At 43.6% G+C, this 17696-nt stretch overlaps 2 long non-coding RNA genes across 2 annotated transcripts in view; one reads left to right on the top strand and one right to left on the bottom strand.

Moving 5' to 3' along the window:
• LOC148400895 (uncharacterized) overlaps positions 1 to 6227 on the top strand; it is a 146321-nt gene extending 140094 nt beyond the window's left edge. Inside the window, exons 4-5 of the long non-coding RNA XR_015857778.1 lie at positions 3650 to 3756; positions 4738 to 6227. This is a non-coding gene — a long non-coding RNA (uncharacterized LOC148400895). The remainder of the gene's footprint in view (positions 1 to 3649; positions 3757 to 4737) is intronic.
• A 6703-nt stretch (positions 6228 to 12930) lies between these two features.
• On the bottom strand, positions 12931 to 14981 carry LOC148400897 (uncharacterized). Its single transcript, XR_015857685.1, has 4 exons — positions 14747 to 14981; positions 14598 to 14656; positions 14388 to 14482; positions 12931 to 13335 (listed from the first exon to the last, which is right to left on the bottom strand). It is a non-coding gene; the product is annotated as an uncharacterized LOC148400897 (long non-coding RNA).
• Between the last annotated feature and the right edge of the window lie 2715 nt (positions 14982 to 17696).

A 17696-nucleotide genomic window follows, 5' to 3' on the forward strand; every position in this document is an offset into this window, starting at 1 on the left:
GTAGACAGAGACCAGCTTGTTACAGCCAGTTAAAACAACATGCTCGAGGTTTGAGAGATTTACAGTCCTTGCTCGGCTTGTGAAACATAGGATCTAATGAGTGCTCCACCGGGTTATATGTCATTCAGTTTTGTAGCACGGGGGCATGGACCGGACTGAGAAACAGTGATAAAGAGTCCTGTCTACTTCTAAATACACACACACATGTACTCACAACAGCACAGATCCCACATGCCAATAAGCGGTTCTTAATCTAGTTCATTGGATAGTCAGTATATTTTTAAATGCGATCAGTGGAAGCTTGTTACGGTCGGTCCATGGTAAGATAATTTCAATTGAAAGGCTACGGCAATAGAAAAAATAACGCAGCTCGGCAGCAAAGGGACTGTGGAGCATAATGTGCTCTTCAGGACTAACGCCCAGCAACGGGGCATGTATAGTACGTGGTTCTGAAAACCACTGTTCACCCAGGTTGGAACCCCAGAGAGCTGCTCAACTCAGGTCACAGTCATAAATCCATACTTCTTCCACAAACACCCATCTCAACACTTGCCAGTGCAATAAAAAGTGGGCTAAGCTCCCCCTAGAGGCCAAAAGCAGAGGGCGAGTCTGTTAGGAAAGCAAAGAACACTTTTTCTGGTGTGTCTGTGAAATGTCAACGCTACTTTGTTCCAGGCTAATTAGTATGCTATCACCTGACACAGGTAATCTTGTGGATGCCTGCCAGCAGTGAATTTTTATCCACCACCGCCCAACCGATTGCTGCGGATTCCCGGAAAACAGAAACCAAACACTAAAACTCACCCAGCAACCCCCCTGTAAAAAAAAAAAAAAAAAAAAAAAGCCTTGTCCCCAGTGTTGGTTTTGGAAGAGCTTTCTCGACTAGTCATCTCAGATCTTTAAAAATTAGTAACTGATACTGTCCAAATTTCTCCCCTCTGTACCGTCTGGGAAAAATAAACTGAAAATATTGGGTTATTAAAATGGAAGGAAATCCCAGTGGAATGTTTTACACATTTACTGGGTGTGCGTCAAGGTGAGAGACTACACTGGTGAATTATGGCTGGCATTTGGACCTGAAAGAAGGCCAGTCGGGGGAGATTTTTAACTGCATATGACAGATCTGACTGCAGGGGGATTTAAGGCTAGCACGATGCATAGAAACCACAGTGCCCCCTACAGCTAAAACCCACACATGTCAAACTTTATTGGCCCGGCGAGTAAATGCCAGAACGATGAATAAAACAGTATCAAGAGTCCTGCTGCGAGGAGTTTAGTATGAAAGATCAATGAGTGTGTGTCTACGGGGAGTCGGCTAAAAGCATCCGTGCCATCTGCGGAAGCAGTGGGTCGACATGGCACACTAATCTCTTCTGGTTTGTGTGTTCGGGATCCAGGATGTCCAACAGGCTCGTGCGACAGCTGCGAAAGAGAGACGGTGTTAGGGTGGAGGGGGGGAGATCTAAAATGCCCGCCTGCGAACGCAAAGCAACTGTGAGCTTTGTTTGGGCGAATAAAAAAAAGATTTGTTTTGCTTCTCACGTCTGTTAAAGTCGAATCACAGGTCTGGGTAACGGCGCGGCAATTAGGGCTTCGCAATACGCACACGGCGGCCGCAGTTATTTCCAAGGCACTTCAAATGAGGGCTGAACGATCAAATGAGGCGTCGGTGTTTGAATTTTGTTTTCCTCAAAGAGCCAAGTGGCTCTAATAACAGAGTGGCGCTATGTAACAAGCAAGTGGGATGGAGACAGCAAACATTTAGCTCGAGGTGGTTAATCAGACATGCAGAAGGCATGTGTCTGGAATACCAACACCGTAGTGACACAATTAGGCTTAGCTATTGCTATATTGAATCAATTACAGATGAGATCATCAAGGTCACCATCTTTACCACAAACATTTAAAAGGCTATCAGGACTAACATTACATAACATCTTTCCAACTATCCAGTTTGAATAGTGAGAATTTATCTATCTGGGGCAGAATAGTCCATCTGTCACCTTTGCTAGTTAACAGGCTACTTCCTGGTTCATAGATGGTGATGTAAGAATGCATTTTTATTCTGGGGATTGGGGGAATTCCATTATGACCCAAACACACAGACTCAATTAATTTGTTAAAAGAGAACATTTTTTGCATGATATTGCTGTATGTTTGTTCATTTGTTTGCTAGCTTGGTAGTAGGCTACAATAGCAGATATTAGCATTCTGGAACCGCATCAAAATTTTATCGACCCATCCTTGTGTTAAAGGTCATTTTTACAAAATCTTCAAATAAATTCAGTGTTACACTATTTGTGCCACTTCTATCACAGTTTTCTAGACGTGCTGGGATCCATTGTATTGTGGATTTTCACTCTCTTCCAACAGTCCAAACAAGCATGGCCGTGAATAGTGTGGACACGGCTGCAGAGAAGACTGCATAAAAACCCTGCAGAGCGCTAATATGAGTCCTTCACAGCTCGGTCAAGCATAGCAGCACGATAGCAAGCATAAACATGCCAACATGGGAAGCTATGTGAAATTTTGGGACTGATAGAATTCACCCGTCGAAAAAGCAATATTGTCACGCTCTACCCTCCCTCCCATCCAGATGAGCCACTCCGTTTGTACAAACAGACGACGTCAGAGCAGCAGATCACTTTACATGGATAACTGTGGACATCTGTTTGGGAAATGGAATAACAAAACTCAACCAGCTTTTTACATGTTCGCCGGAATTCAATTAAAATGCGATTAGCAGGAGTATTAAGGGACGGCTAGCTCCGCCGACGCATATGCGCCCGCCGCGATCCCTCGGCTTGGTCAGGTTACTGTCAGGGATTAGCGCCGACAGGGTGACCTCTCACCTCCAGACAGGTGTTTGTGGGAAGGATGGGAGGGCGCTCATGTCACGCTATGGCAAGTGGGATTCCAACAAACTCGGCACATCATTCCAGTGGAACGATTATTAGCATGCTCGATATATGCACGCATGTCAGACAAAAGTTATGCAAAAATACTTTATTTATCCTAAAAAGTGAGAAAAAAAAAGAATACACAATATTAAATAGTTGTTTTGTTTGTGGAGTTTTAAGTGAACGTGTGCGATAGGTGGAGCCCGGCTGCTTCTGCTCTCGCAGCCATCGCGGTTCGTTTATCTCGGTATAGTGAAATCCGCGAACCACGATGTAGTGAGGGATTACTGTATTAAAGAAGTACCGTAATCCCTCGCTACATCGAACCGCGATTTAGCGAGGGTTTACTGTATTAAAGAAGTACAGTAATCCCTCGTTACATCGTGGTTCGCGGATTACATCAAAAATCACAATGTGATGTGTTTAAAATCCATTGCTAGTCTGCTTGAAATTCCATTTAAAAACATATTCAAAAAATACATATAATAATACTTTCAAATATTTTACTCTTGAGCAAAAATATGCTACATCCAAAGGGATTGATTTCAGCTGTATCCATGTTAGCATTCCTCTGGAAAGAGCAAAGGAAATGTGGACCACACATTAACTTTACGTGGAACCATGTTGTAACAAAATTGGAATTACAATTTTAAAAGTAAATAAATGTCGGTGTACATGCATGACAAATGTAAAAAAATTCTATTTGCTGTTTCACTCATGGCTTTTCCTCCCGATTCCCTCCCAAATAGACACGTTTCTGTTACAACCACCCCAAACCTGAGACCTGTACTTAGTCTGCATGCGGAATAAGCAGCTTTTCCTCAGCGGGCCTGCGACTCGAGCCGCCGCTGGAGAGGTGAGTAGCCATCTCATTGGATGAGCCGTTATCTCGGCCCAACACAACACAGATGCGGGAACATTTTATGTTTTTTTTAAACTATATATTCGCATCTTCCGGTCGCAACATTATTGGATAATCAGCGGTCTGCTTTCCATGGCTGCGGCTCCAATGACCAAATTATGTAAAGACATAGGGAACGACGCTGACAGTGTTTTTGATCCTTATACGTCAAGATTTGGTCCAAGCCCCGGGGTAGGACATCAACTGAGAGTATGTTCAAACAGCGGATCTTTGCCGAGGAAAAAGCAAAAGGAGGACTGTAAACACACTGAAGCAAACACACAGCACCAGTGAAATTCCCTCATTTAAGGATCGTGACCTCCTTCTGCGCATTATCACGGAAAGAAAGCCCCCCCCCCCTTCCCCCGTGCTGCCGAATCAATTAAAAACAACCATACAGAATGGAAGGATTAAAAAAAAAAAACGCACAGCAGATAAGAGTGTTTGAAATCCTCATTTATCAGATAAAATGATTATCCTGGAAAGTATTTTGGAGTGGCCATTAAAAACAATGCGGTGGGATTACGAGGTCTCTCAAAGTTTACAGTTAAATGCCAAACGGCTTTGATTGACTCACTGAGGCTCATCCATGTTAAGATAAAACAGACTGACATGCCTAGAAATACAAAAAACACAGGCCGGAAAGAGCTAACGGTTTGGTTGGCGATGCGGCAGAATGTCCAGATGACCCAATCCGAGACTGGTTCACGGTTTTGTTGCGTCTATTGGTATTCCCTTAACATTGTGACTCAAATAAGTAATTCACACGATTTGATGAAGATGTAGAATTTTGCACAAATCTAAATGAATCTTTGCTTTTGATGTGTAGCTTGTCATGGTAACAGCCTCCAAAAAATGGATGCATGCAACACTTTGAAACTCGACTGTTGTATCAAGCATCATTTTGGTTTACCCACCTTTTTCCATTCCGCGCAGCACCGCCGTCGAGGGAGCAGCTCGAGGACGGAGCGGAGCGGCTTTGTTCTGAGGCGATGCTGACAGTCTCTTTATCTCCTCCTGTCAGACAGAACTCTGTTTGATCTGCAGCTTCTTTTGCACATCTTCCACATTCTGGTCAGATGACCTCAGCTTGCTTTGCTTCAACAACAAGAAAAAAGTGTGAGGGAAAAGTGGTTGTGTTGCAATTAAGGAGTGACCTTTACATGCTTTTGTGAGTTTCGCACATACAGTGGAGTATATGTTCTTTATCGACGCAATGCTAGCGAGGGTTCCTGGCCTTCGCTATCAAACAAAGTTGAAGTGAATCTAATCCGCCGTCTCTATCTTCATCTCCCAGGGTGACTTTTTTTTTTTTAGTAGTTCACATCACAAACGGCAATTAAAAGGGATGTGCCACACTGACTACGTATAGAGAGAGACAGAAAGCGAGAGAAGGATGTAAAGAGAAGAAGTATGCCACCTCTTCCTCAATAAAACCGCCACTGACGCCACCTGCCTATTGATCTTTATTACAATAGCAGCAAGCTGTACAGCGTTTGATGGTTTTGTACAGATCTTAGCCAGCCTCATTCATAATTACCACTACACATGTAGAACCAAGGGCAACTTCAGACGGGACGGCGTTTGAAAACGCCGCCGCCGCCAGACTGGAGGGGATGATGGGTAATCTCAAAGGGGCCCTCGCAGTGTAGCACCATGAGCCCCGGGGCTATCGTTCCTCCCGCCGCATACCTGCAGCAACTTTACCAAGATCATATTAGGGAGATGATTCGAAATGAGCACACGGGGCCGACCTCATTTTGTGTGCTCAACGTAGGAAAAAAAAGAAAAGCGTCTTTTGCGGCTGGCTTCAGCAATGAGTTAGCAATGTTTGATTCCAATTTTTTTATTTAAAAAGGTGGTTGTGTTCACCAAACATAGTGCTTAAGAGTTTCAGTTTTGCTTGTGAAGCAGGTGGAATCAAACAGAGGATAATTACAGGAAGCAACCTGAAGTTTGCATGATTCCCAAGTAAATGCTTTAAAAACAATTGTCAATCCTGGTTTGCTTATAGAGAGAGATGGACGGACGGACGGACAGATAGAAATTTTGTTCTCTGACATGTTATCCGCCTAAAACAAATGTTCTGGTAGCAGTTTTAAAAATATTGTACTATGTAAGCAATATTTTTCTGTATGCAGCCCTTGGTAGAAAAAGTTTGGATGCCCCTACACCAGAGGTCCCCAACCACCGGGCCGCGGACCGGTCCGTGGGTCACTTGGTACCGGGCCGCCAAGGCGCACAGCAATTTTATTTTATTATTATTATTATTATTATTTATTATTATTATTATTATTTATTTATTTTATCGATGGTCAATTAATTCAGGTCAAGACGCTCGTCCCAGTCACGTGACAAGTTTCCCCAGTCGAGCCCACAAAGCTAGCAAAAATGTGTAAGAATTTATTTTGAAAAATCAAAAAAAAAATTACTGGTTTGAAATTTACTTTTATTATTATTATTATTATTTTTAAATAAACATTTATGTTAAAACTTGTCTGGTGTTTTATTCCTTGTTTTTATATCCGCCATTAAAACATAAAAAGCAGACATTTGGTTAACTGCTTTATATGACAATATGTTTTACATTGTTATATGAGTTGGTGTCCCCCAAAATAACAAATGTCGGCATAACAGATTTTTTTTTCAACCTTTCATTCAAACACAAACACATTTGGTATAATAACACCATCAACTAAAATAAATAAATGAATAAATAAAGTCTAGCGAACGATTCGGTGAACAATGCTTTTGAACAATTCTTTTGAACAAGTCTTTTGAGTGAACCAATTCTAAAGATTCACTTAAAACTGAATGCACATCACTAGTACAAAAGAAGGCAGACGGCAAACAACTTCCAGGTCGATATAGCTGACTGGTTAATGACATGGGCTCTCGCTCGGTAAGAACCTGGTTCAAGTCCAGGTGTGAGCACATACCTATGTGCTTTTAGAATTGGAACCTTGCTTTATATGCAAGCAAATGGAAGTTTTTATGTGTAAATACATAAAGTGGCCCCGCCCCCAAGTTGTCGGAGCAAACCAATGGACATATTGGAAACATATTGGAATGCGTTCCCGAGGACTAGAGCTTGACACCTGTGACGTTTGACCATGATATTTCCCGAATAAAGTGGCCTGTTATTAGGTACACTTGAAAATGGCGGCGTACCTAATGGAGTGTCCGTGTGATTCCCTCGTTAAGTGCAGCTGCGTGAAAAGTTTTAGCTCCTGTGGAACGTGAAAGTGACCAAAAACTTTTCACGCAGGTGCGCTTAACGAGGGTCACTTGGAAAACATGTTGGAACGCGGCCCCGAGGACTAGAGCTTGATACCTGTGACCTTTGACCATGATATTTCCCTAATAAAGTGGCCTGTTATTAGGTACACTTGAAAATGGCGGCGTACCTAATGGAGTGTCCGTGTGATTCCCTCGTTAAGTGCAGCTGCGTGAAAAGTTTTAGCTCCTTTTGAACGTGAAAGAAGCTAAAACTTTTCACGCACCTGCGCTTAACGAGGGTCACTTGGAAAACATGTTGGAACGCGGCCCCGAGGACTAGAGCTTGATACCTGTGACCTTTGACCATGATATTTCCCTAATAAAGTGGCCTGTTATTAGGTACACTTGAAAATGGCGGCGTACCTAATGGAGTGTCCGTGTGATTCCCTCGTTAAGTGCAGCTGCGTGAAAAGTTTTAGCTCCTTTTGAACGTGAAAGAAGCTAAAACTTTTCACGCAGGTGCGCTTAACGAGGGTCACTTGGAAAACATGTTGGAACGCGGCCCCGAGGACTAGAGCTTGATACCTGTGACCTTTGACCATGATATTTCCCTAATAAAGTGGCCTGTTATTAGGTACACTTGAAAATGGCGGCGTACCTAATGGAGTGTCCGTGTGATTCCCTCGTTAAGTGCAGCTGCGTGAAAAGTTTTAGCTCCTTTTGAACGTGAAAGAAGCTAAAACTTTTCACGCACCTGCGCTTAACGAGGGTCACTTGGAAAACATGTTGGAACGCGGCCCCGAGGACTAGAGCTTGATACCTGTGACCTTTGACCATGATATTTCCCTAATAAAGTGGCCTGTTATTAGGTACACTTGAAAATGGCGGCGTACCTAATGGAGTGTCCGTGTGATTCCCTCGTTAAGTGCAGCTGCGTGAAAAGTTTTAGCTCCTTTTGAACGTGAAAGAAGCTAAAACTTTTCACGCACCTGCGCTTAACGAGGGTCACTTGGAAAACATGTTGGAACGCGGCCCCGAGGACTAGAGCTTGACACCTGTGACCTTTGACCATGATATTTCCCTAATAAAGTGGCCTGTTATTAGGTACACTTGAAAATGGCAGTGTACCTAATGGAGTGTCCGTGTGATTCCCTCGTTAAGTGCAGCTGCGTGAAAAGTTTTAGCTCCTGTGGAACGTGAAAGTGACCAAAAACTTTTCACGCAGGTGCGCTTAACGAGGGTCACTTGGAAAACATGTTGGAACGCGGCCCTTCGAGGACTGGAGGTCGGCACCCCTGGTTTAGGTGAAAAGTGCCACACCCGCCCTCACCCCCACTTTCTGATTGGGTGTTTGATTTGTGACATCACTTGGACACTCCATTAGGTACACCGCCATTTTTGGGTGTACCTAATCACAGGCCACTTCATTAGGGAAAAATCACAGTCTAAGTTTAAATGAAAGTGAAAAGTGCCACACCCGCCCTCACCCCCACTTTCTGATTGGCTGTTTGAGCTGTGACGTCATTCGGACACTCCATTAGGTACACTGCCATTTTCAGGTCTGTTCCCCAAGACTCACGAGTGAGTGACAGACAGCGTTGCTGCTATGCCAGCCGACACACGTTATGCAGACATTGATATTTAATTTTGTATTTGTTGGATTGTAGTTGATGGTGTTATTATACCGAATGTGTTTGAATAAAAGGTTGAAAAAAAATCCGTTATGCTGACATGTTATTTTGGGGGACACCAACTCATATAACAACGTAAAACGTGTGGCGGCGGTGGCTCAGGCAGTAGTGCGTCGTTTAGTAACTGGAGGGTTGGCGTTGGCGTTTCACCTCTGTCACATGTCGTTGTGTCCTTGGGCAAGACACTTCACACACCTTGCCTCCAGGTCGCCATTGTAAATGAAGTGTTCTCAATTGGCTTACCTTGTAAAACATTTAATAAAAAAAAAAAAAAACACATATTGTCATATAAAGCAGTTAACCAAATGTCTGCTTTTTATGTTTTAATTGGCGAATAAAAAAAACAAGGAATAAAACACCAGACAAGTTTTAACATAAATGTTTATTTGAAAATAATAATAATATTAAAAGTAAATTTCAAACCAGCCATCTAATGTGAAATTGCAGTAGATATATTGGATAACAATATTTAGGCGTATATATGCATAGACGTTATTTAAAAACTACTACAAGTGTTTTAAAGTCAAGATTACCCAAAGAGAAGCATAATCTCCCCGTTGCATAACGGCGCGTCCCTTCATGCAATAAAGTTACCCGTTAGCTTGGAGAAAACGTGCATAAAAGAAGTGAGTGGTTCTTTCTTTCCTTGGCAAATCGTAAATCTACATTCTGCCTTACATAGTTCACGCCAGGAGGGAGACGCAACACGTTCACTGACTAATCCGTTGATGCACGGGAAGGCAGTTCACCCATTAACTCGTTCGCGAACGGGAAAGTCAGGATTCGTTCCCTCACTGATCTATTTTCGCGATGAACTGGAAATGCAAAGCACTCACTCACTGACTTGTTCACTCACTCACTGACTCGTTCACTCACAGTTCCGTTCAGTTGGTGAACGGGAAATGCAATTCAAGTCCGTGACGTAATTTCCTGTTCAAGGACACTTAAGGAAGTGATTTGTACACTCTCGTGCACTGAAAAAACTATTTGTGAGCTGCTCCATTAAACCATATGCATTCCATTGGGATGAGAGTGAGGGTTCCATAGTGTAGTGGTTAGTGCTCTGGACTCTTACCCCAATGACCCGCGTTCATATCCCGGTGAGACCCAAAATATTTTATCATGAAGAAATTTGCAACATAGTTCCTCGTGTGCTGCCCCAGAATTAAAGATAATAAATAATTACTAATAAATAATTAATAAAAATTTTTATGTCGTTTATACTTGTTTTTATGCCAGTCGTATCATTTAATTTCATCATGTTTATATATTTATTATAAATATTTTATTTATATAAATGTATTATTTATTTCTATAAAGGCCGGTCCGTGAACATATTTCTAACACGTAACCGGTCCGTGGCGCTAAAAAGGTTGGGGACCACTGCCCTCCACCATTCAGTAATACGAGAAAGCGCCAGGAAGGGACGGCAGTTGCGCCTCGTGTTTGGATAAAGCGTGGCTATGAGCAAACACGGTGACGCAACTTTGGCTTCAGAGTGAGGAACATCGTCCTTGTGAGAAGATTGTTGCCTCCAGCAGTCGAGAACAAGGCGAGTCGTCTTTTAGCCGGGCACGCCCTTGAATAATGCATCAGCCTCTGCGGAGCTGGCCAGATATACAGTACTGATTTCTTTGCCCCCTGGCATTGTCGGAGAAATGAATAATGGATAGGTTAAATGCTCGTGTTTGGGATGAATTAGTATTGGAGCTGTTGATGTAATAATGTGACGTGCACTCTTCAAAGCCTGAGCACCGACGTATTAAGATGCTGGGTGCGTTCCGCTTACCTCTCGTTAGATAGGAGGATTACGGTAAAAGTGTTAAAGCCATTGTGGAGGTGTGGATCAAGAATTGCTAGGATAAATCTATAGAGACCTGTCCTGTGAGGATGTGGGCAATTCAGTTTACATTCAATGAAAAAGTTCAAATGAAAAAGTGGAATGTATAAAGTAGATGCAGGTGCATCAGGCAATTTAAATGCCCTTTGAATCTTCAAATAACAACTTTCAAAACATAAAATTAAAACGAATTATGCAACAGAGAGGAAAAAGATGAAAGAAAATTGACTGAAATGTTGCTATGATTCAGGACTGAAATGTTTGACGGTGGGTGTCCATTGTACTTTGCACACCACTGCACCTGGGAAACCCTACCCCTAGTTCTAAACCCTAATTTTAAACCCTAGCCCTAGTATGAAACCCTAGTTTGAAACCCTAATTTTGAACCCTACATTGAAACCCTAACCCTAGTTTGAAACTCCAAAAATAATTTCAAATTTCACTTTGGAACCCCAACCCTAGTTTAAAACCCTCTAAGTAATTGAAAACTTGACTTTGAAACTCTTGAAGCCCAAACCCTAGCTCAAAAACCTATTGTGAACCTTGACTGCAAACAAGAATAACAAAATTCAGGCACATTGACAAGGTGAATGTTCATTATCAGAACTTGGATTGCTCAGCCTTGGCTGAGGTCTTACAGTAGCACTAAGACTTTGAAAAGAGATGAATGCGCACCCCTGCCCTTTCGTGTCATCCTTTGATGAACATTTAACACCTCGGGGAATACTTTGTCACTGGAAAGAAAAAGGCACCTTTGAGTTCTTGGAAGAAGCGTCACAGAGAAGACAGCGGGCAGAGGTGTTTTTTTAAAAAAAAGGGGAGGGGGGGAGACAAGAACATGATACACAGAGTACACAGGAAGCATTTTCATATCGCACGTCATGTATAACTCATGAAGTCCTGACAGCATATTCCACATTCTCTTTGGCTGGCATCACGTTCCTGCTTCCTGTCGCCGCATCTTCACATTTGCTGCCCGGTTGGAGGTAGAGATTTTGTTCTCTGACGGACGTAGAGGGGCCACTCTGAGAGCGGTCTGGCCTCCAGCCAGGTCAGGGCCGTCCTGCTGGTCATGTCGGGGGGGGAAACCCGTCCGTCGACTCTGCCCGAGCGTTGCGCTTTGTGTTTCGACAGTCTGACAGATCTGAAGCCGGAATAGCCACAGAACCGGAGGAGTCCACACATAAGCCCAACTCCCCTCCTTGCTTCATCCATCATCTACATCCTCTCTATCGCTGCTTTTTTGTGTCTCTTCATCCACCCTCCGACTATTTTTCTCCCTTATCTCCGCGGGTAGCCCTTCAACTCTGCTCTCTCGTATTCTCTCATGTCCCCCTCTGCCCTACCCCACCCTTCTGCTTTTCCAGATTCAATAAGCACCCCAGAGGCAGGAGTGAGGGAGTATGGGTGAACTAAGAAGGGTGTGTGTGTGTGTGTGTGTGTGTGTGTGTTGGGGTGTAAAAACATCTATAGCTTTATTTACAAAGGGCCCAGGTATTGCTCGGTGTTAAATCCGAGGAAATGATTTATTTTCCGCCCTGTGTGTGGCACCGATCCCCGAGGCGTAACTCAACGGCAGACCGGCTCGGCGGCGGCAATTTACGGTGGCTGCAGAGGCTCATAAAGGAAGAATGGATTAATCTGGAACACGACATAAACAATACGACACTGACAGGCCTATTAAAAGCCGCGCCACTCGGCATCAATTCCCCGCGTCCGCACGTTGGAAAAACGGACCGGAGAATTGTTATTGTCATTCCCAGAGTATCGGATTCGTCTACATTTAGCAACCGGACCTTTTAACTGTTTAGTCGGTGGACATCATCAGGGGTATCGGATGCGGGCGCTCCCACACCGCTCGTTAGGCTTCCTGTCCCAGAACCCGTGGCCTCTCGTTTTTCCATCAACTGCCTCCTTTTGGGAATGTGCTGCATGCGCTCACGCTAAAATTTGAGGGGAAACATGTCGTGCATGCGATACTTGATACGGATCAGATCGTGCACGCGAACCGAGTCGAGACACACACAAATATACACACGGGCTCATCAGCTGCTCTCCCTCGGGAAGAGGTCACTCAGCATCTTCATTGACCCCCCACCCAACCAGTGACTGATGATACTCATGCAGCTTGTCGTTTGGTCAACTTGGCCTCGGTAAGGGGACAGGTGCACGCTAAGACATGTAGAAAGTAGCACGCATCTCACACGGGAGCCCTTAACACATTTAGAAACAGCATTTCCAAGCAAGCTCCCACAACTTTTAAACCATTTGTTTAATGCAATGCAATGTCATCAAATCCCCCCACTACCACACAAAAACATGCACACATTTTAAAAGTCTTTTCAGTCGACAGCAAGTGGCAAAATGGCCGCCCCGAGATAGATTAAACACAGGTGAATTTTGCTGCCTAATTAATATTCCACAAATATAATGCTATTAATAATATCGTGTTCAGACATAAACATATTGTAAAGACAGCATTTGAGTTGCGTTTGTCAAACAAAAATAAAAGAAACCCAAGTCCTCTGAAAAGAGATGTGTTTTCTTTGCCAGCAGGCTACATGCTAGTCCATGAGGGATGGTGCAACATCCTTACAGAGAAATCAACAGTAGTTTTTGCGTAATCCTGCTAAGTAACAAACAGCCATTATAGCAAAACCTTTCCACTTCCATTTTTCGTACCGGAGTCGGGCAAAAATAAGAAAATCTGGAACAAGAGTTACTAATTTATCTCCAGCGATGAATGGACGCTTCAGGAGTGCGAGGCGAGTGGAGCGCGCAGGCCTGAAATTGAAATCAATAAGTTCATTAGACTGCTGAGGCTGTCCGTGCCTCCGCTTGTACTTCCCCTGCAGACAAACACAGCAGCAACACGTAAAAAAAAATCACACAAAAAAAAGTAAAGAAAAAAAAAACGCGGAGAAACACGGTTTGACCTATGTCCATCGGCTAGACATTTCATTTATTTATCGTCGGCCTGATTGGAGAAGGCAGCTACACACTGATAACGCCCCGAGATGCGGATAATAGCCGCAGCAGACCAAAAGGAGAAGGACTCGTAGTAAAAAGAAAACTAAATAAGGAAATGCATTGGGGGGTGTCTCCATGTCGGTTCTAGTTTTCACATCCAGTCTTGAAATATGAAAGGCTCCATTGGGGAAACTTTTGCAAGTTTTCTTTCTTTGTCTGTGCCTGTAATTTTGCGTCACCCTTCCTCACCCCCATCAATAAGTCAGGAAAAAGTTTTGGTCCGATAGTTAACAAGACCCCCAGCCAAACACAGAATGTTTTTTTTTCTTGTTTGTGTACACTGAACAAACCACACTCTTATCAGTCATGTAGCAGTGTGTTTTTGATTTTATTTTTATATTTAAACATTGTGATACTTGTGTAGTGTCTCTTGTTGAGCAACCTCCACAGCCCTGCTGGCTGCTTTAAGATTAATACACTCGATGTTTCCTTGCACCCATTAGTTGTTTTCTTTTATGTTTTCTTTTTCTTGAGAGCAATATTTTACTAAGTTGTAATTCAGTAAAGTGAACTACGCTTTGTAAACAACTGCTTGACCTTCCTTCGTATGTACAGACATAGCCTATAGCAATACCAAAATAAATACATTTAAAAAAAAACTTGCTAACTCGCTCTAATTCTCGCTAGTTTTATAAATCTGCAACACACATGTTGATTGAATTTTTGAAACTGTCTGTGTGAACGCAAGTGTGTTGTTCAAAAACGTTGACACTAAATCAAAGACGGTCACTCAGACATCGTAAATCCAGCCGTAGGATCAACGAGCCACAAATTGTTCATGACCCGAGCTCAACCCACAGACAAACCTGTCTTCAAGGGCGCCTTTATCAAGCAGCCAGCACATCCCCGTTTCACCTGCAGATTAGCGAACGGGCCTAAACGCTACTGCTCCAGCCGGACCCTATCTCCATTGGCACAAATGAAATACAAATGGACTTAAATATCTACAAAAGAAAATCTGGACTTCAATCCCTCTTATCCTAATAGCTCTCCCATCTCAGTCGAACAGTATTCACCATTTTCTCCGGAAGCTGGGGGTGGTAGATGTGGGGGTGTCGCTCTCCCAAGGGGGTCTCTGGGAATGCAAACACATTGGCGCAGTTGGCGAGGGTCCCATTAGACTAAAGAGTTCAACAGAAGCCAAAACAGTTGTTACGGGGCTCACTTCATTTCCTGCTCCAAGGAAGAGCAATGTGAGAACACGCACGGGCATCAGAGGGAAGCGTGGGTGACCATTCTGCAGGAATTGGGTGGAAGGTAATTCCTTTTTAGAACAACGGCACAAAGAAAATGGTCGGACCACGTGAGTGGAACATCCGGTATAACAAGTGCAGTGCAAGAACTGTTAATTATATGTGAAACTACAGAACAAAGAGCAAAGATATGTAAAAAGCACAAATTGAAAAAAAAAAGAAATACAAAATGAAATTTATTTAAAAATAACAAAATAATACGACCCAATTCTAAACTTATTACAAGTATATTTTTGTACGATTCCATATGAATTAGAAAAAGACGGCATTAACAGGAAAAAGTACAAATTATTTTTGGTGTTGCTAATGTCACAAATCCACTTCAGTGGAAAGATTCTTTTTAAGATTCTGTTTAAGTGGAGTAAGAACTGGTTTGTGGTGTGCCGCGGTTTTTAGCGCTTCAACAACAACAACAAAAAGAAATGACAGTGACAGCCGCTTGCCTTTATCCATCAACTAGCATTGCTTTTTCCAAGATGGCATACACGTTTAATATTTAATTTCTTTTCTAAACTACATAGGTAGTGTGTCCAGAGGCTTTTCGCTGCTTATCCATATTTAAGGCCTGGAACTTCCTGGAAGGGTTTTAGCCGCGGGGATGAACAACACAGCCATATAGTTTCCATACAGGCGCATAAGAGGCCACTGTCGGCCATTTTATTTATGAGGTCACAATCTCTGCGGCAAACAAGCGTTCCACAACAACTTTAATATCCAAGCTTAATATTTTATCGTCCCACAGTCTCTTCAGTCGTTGCTTCAGCCTTTCATGCTGTCCTGAAAGTAAACAGGTGGGCTTGAAGAAGGGAAAAAAAAGGGATGGGTGTGAGAATACCAAAGGAGGGAAGAAGACTCTCAATCCACTTGAAGGTCAGGAGAAGGAGAAGCTTAGTATTCGCACGCCTCTTGAGTTGATCCCGGTGTGTCAGAAAACTTCTGACGTGATGATGGGTGCTGTTGAGGACATGAAAGAGGCATCAGAAAACAAGATGTTGAGCACGGATATGACATCATCCAGGGGAGCTTCCCATCTCCAAGAAGAACTGCAGAGAGCGAGCGAGAGAGAGCGAATGGTAAGCTCCACCTTCACTTTGCTCATCTTTTATTTTGATCTGTCCATCCACGGCTGGTGCGCGTGAAGGGAAGCGGCTGGCAGGTGATATTGAAGCCTATGAAATATTTACCAAAGCAATAATGACTCCCTGGACAGAGGGGAAGAAGACAAGAATGAGAGAGGAAAACAGGGTAGAAAGTGCACAATGTTGAAATAGAAAATACAGTGCTTGTCTATTTCTTTTTCTCTTCAAAGATAAAGGCATATATATATATAATTTTTTTTTATGGACAAAAATCTCACACTAGGTTCTGAGCAAATGGGGAACCGATGGCCGCTGTACTTATTTCTGTAAGACCGGAAACACATAACATGTAGCTTGAGTATGTAACATTTGTAGGGAACAAGTTGGCCAAACACACATGTAACATTAGCCTCTCTGAGTTCTTCGCAGAGTACAACGCCTCACGCGGGCTCCTTCCCGCTGCGAGCCTTTAATGCGCGGGCCTCCGTTTGTTTGCAGACGGGACTCGGCATCGCACTTGGGTCCAGCTTGAGCCGGACAGCCAATGAGACAAGGGAAGGAAATCGAGCCGCCGCGCCGTTGTTTTCCCTGCATAGCACGTCCAGGATGCCGGGGTGGCTCAGAACAACAGTCGGCTCTCTAACCTGAGACTCCGGGTTAAAAGATGGAAGGAAGGGCTGGCTCAGTGCAGCGGGGGTACACTTTGGATGTGTCTACAATGGGAGTGAGCCGTGGATAGAGAGCAAGGGTTTGGACAAACAAACATGAACCTTTGCGTTGGGCTCTATGTGAAAGCGCGCCGCAGATGGGAGAAAAACACTTTCACTCAGCACCGTCAGGGCTTTCTCTATCTTCAAAACAAGCACTCGTAGTCAAAATAAACTGGAGGTGAAAAGAAAGCACGGACAGAATCATTTCGCTTCCGCAGCAAGTACAGTACAAATGGCCTTAAGCACCTTTGGAAAAAGTCTGAGACGACGAGTGTTACGTATCGTGTTAGGGAATGTCAGTGAATCAAATACTATTATTTTACATTTTGCATTTTGGTGGTGGTCAACTGCACTTTAAAATTTCGTCTACTATTTCGGTTCCGATATTTAGCTACATTTGACAGGCTAAATGCCGATCAGAATGATGCCGTGCACTGCAAACTACAAGCACAAAAATAATAATTATCGTAAAATCCTGACAGTGCCAATGGGGGAATTTTTCTTATCTGCTCTGGCTATTTTATTGGATCTCACGACCGGTGAAGGCGTGTGATAAAATGTTTGGAGCGCTTGCATTGGCAATAGTAGCAGTGCAGGCAAACGATCAGCTCAGCTTGGAGTAGCACTTTCTGGTGCCCTCTGACCCACCCCTTTAACCCTCCTTGCTCCCCCTCCTGTCCTCCCTTCCTGCCTCTCACGGACTTCGCCTTGGCCGCGTGTAACAGCACGGGAGATTTATGTCAAAGTGCGAGTATGTGTCTAGCGCATGACACTCCCTGTGTACTCCCCGAAGCGAGGGGCTACACTTCCTGATCAGCAAGCCTGACACACTGGACAGCTGACCCCCGACCCCTCGGTTTCACCTGAGTCGCAGAGGGGCGGAGGGTGGCGAGGTCACAGTCGACACAGCACTACTCTGTTATGCAGTGCGTTGAGAGTCTATGCACATCGGCGTCACTCAGCAAATCAGAGTCAGAATTTGCAGAAGCTTGTTTCCGTTCAAGACTCAGCCATCCTTCCATTTTGCAAAGCCTTTATATCCTGGATGAATTTTGCGGAGCAAACTATAAAGT

This window comes from Syngnathus floridae, chromosome 3, assembly GCF_059516105.1.
Source record: "Syngnathus floridae isolate MCC-2025c chromosome 3, RoL_Sflo_1.0, whole genome shotgun sequence".
NCBI classification, from domain to species: Eukaryota; Metazoa; Chordata; class Actinopteri; order Syngnathiformes; family Syngnathidae; genus Syngnathus; species Syngnathus floridae.